The sequence below is a fragment of the Gavialis gangeticus genome, unplaced genomic scaffold, assembly GCF_001723915.1.
Source record: "Gavialis gangeticus isolate Ggan-Ray unplaced genomic scaffold, GavGan_comp1, whole genome shotgun sequence".
Classification (NCBI taxonomy): domain Eukaryota; kingdom Metazoa; phylum Chordata; order Crocodylia; family Gavialidae; genus Gavialis; species Gavialis gangeticus.
This window is the reverse complement of record NW_017729022.1, coordinates 91,603,003-91,605,197: the sequence shown is the minus strand read 5'-3', so window position 1 is coordinate 91,605,197 and position 2,195 is coordinate 91,603,003. Positions and strand designations below refer to the sequence as shown.

At 43.1% G+C, this 2,195-nt stretch overlaps 1 long non-coding RNA gene across 2 annotated transcripts in view; it reads right to left on the bottom strand.

The window, feature by feature from the left end:
- LOC109297041 overlaps positions 1–767 on the bottom strand; it is a 14,871-nt gene extending 14,104 nt beyond the window's left edge. The window contains exon 1 of one of the 2 annotated variants that reach the window (XR_002097170.1): positions 704–767. This is a non-coding gene — a long non-coding RNA (uncharacterized LOC109297041). The remainder of the gene's footprint in view (positions 1–703) is intronic. The other variant, XR_002097169.1, reaches the window with a different exon arrangement.
- Between the last annotated feature and the right edge of the window lie 1,428 nt (positions 768–2,195).

Sequence of the window (2,195 nt, the reverse complement as noted above, 5' to 3'; positions counted from 1 at the left end):
GGGGGGGGGGGTAAGGAGGGCACTAGGATTTGACTTGAAGCAGGAAGGGGCATGGGACAGAAGTTCCAGAAACCAGTTTGACCTAAATCAGTTAGGTCTGATACTACATCCAGCCAGGGTTTGCTAAAAGTAGTTTATGTACACTGCACTTCTGTTCTGTTACAGGCTTAAAGCAGTTCCCAGTCACTTAAACCAGTTTGTGTGCAACTTCTGGGTTTTTCTACTGCTCTGCTCTAGCTGGTTACAGTCAGGAGGCAGTGCATCCTGGTGCAGGTTAGGGCTGGGGTGTCTAAGATGTAGCCCATGGAGCAGTTTAATTTGGCCTTCTGGAGGCACTGACAAAGGGAGCAGGAGTATGGCCTGCAAATGTAGCTGGGAAGGCAGAGCCCAACCAGGAGATGTAGTTGGGGGGGGGGGGGGTCTGCATTCATCCAGTACCCCCAGGCATAAGCCAGTCCTTGAACCAGCTCCTTTAATCTGGTCTCAGCAACTTAGTTTCTCTCTGGGCTCAGCAACACAGGCTCAAGTGCCCAGGACCTATCTGCTCTACATGGCTCAGCCAAAAAATATGAGCAATCTAACATAAACACACCTTTATCCTGGGCCCAGCAACACAAGTTTTGGGTGAACCTGCACCACAGAACTGAGCAGAAAACACAAAACAATCCAACCTGAACACCCACAAGCATGGGTTAGCTCTCACCCCCAGTCTTCCTTCCTTCTTGGAGAAAGCCTCACTTTCCACCAGACCATCACCTCTCTAGGTCCTTTTCTCATCTCACTTCTTCTTTATTTCTAGTCAGCCAGTTATTAGCTGATTGCCGGAGCCAGCTGAGGCCCCTTAGGTAGGGGCGTGTTAGGGGCTGGCTAACTGATCCAGGTTGCAAGCCTGCAGCCTGTTACACAGGGGATGAGCAATGACAGTGTTAACCTTCAGACCACTGCCACGCTGTTCTTCCTCCTGTCACCAACAATGTCTGAATCCATCCTGGTAGAGGCTGGGGACAGTTGTGTTTGACACCCCTGGTTTAGGTCATTATATTTTGCAAAATACTTGTGCTAGGTAGTGCAGTTAGAGCAGGATGTTTTACAATCCAAACATCTCTAATAAAAAATATTTAGTTGCCATTTTTATGCTATTCCTTTTCAGAATGAAGCTGTTGTGGACTCAGACATGCTGTCAAACTGCACATTCCATGGCTGGAAGATATAAAGCACATATGACAAACCTATTAACTTTTTGGTAAATATTCTTTTAAAATATTGCTGTGACAATATTTTACTTCCTGGCCAAAGCAATGAATATCAAAGACTGTTTTTACTAATAACTTTTGGCTGCCTGAATAGAGCAAACTGAAGTAAATTTGTAGGCAGGAAATAATTTTAAAGATTACTGTTCTATCTTGGTGGTAGAAGGATGTAAATTCTGACTGTCCCTTTTAAAATGTATAAGCCTTGAAATACACTGGAGCTACATGTGCTAGTGGGTCAGCCAGACAGGACAAACATTTACAAAGCACTTTGTAAAAGCAGGACCTCACCTTCTCAAAAGAGAGGATTGGGCTACATTTCTTTCCTCTTGTCCTGCAGAGAAATAAGGGGTGGGGAGGGAAGGGAGATGGGGAGGGAGAGGTGTCACCTGTATATTAAGTAGAATTAGAGGCCTCAAGCAACTGTTGGATTGGACTCTGCATAAAAATTAGCTTTTTCAAAACAGTCCATCAGTTACTGTCTTGTGGGCTCTGTGCCAGTTCTGATCACCTGGGTCCTCTCTGGCCATTTTTACTCCCAGTTTGTATAGTTTAATCTTTTCTATGTTATCTTTAACTTTGCACATGGAGATTATTTTCCTTCCCAAAGTTGCATTTTGGAATTAGGATATCTAACCGTGGTAGCACATCTATTAATAAAGGTCCAGATATTACCATTCTTGCTCATGTTGCTTAGTGCATTACTTCACAAGAAGTCTCTTTTACTTTAATCTGATAATTTGCAGAGCATGACACCACACAAATTAAAAAATATATATATAGAAATACAGTCATATTGGGCATAGTTATCCATTTACTTGTTCATGTTTTCTGTCCTCCCCAAATGTCAGGCTGTGTGGGTATTTTTTTTGTTTTGTTTTGTTTTGTTTTTTTTTAATCTTTGCCTTGTGCTGCAAAGCAGTAGGTTTCAGGCAGTTTAAGAAC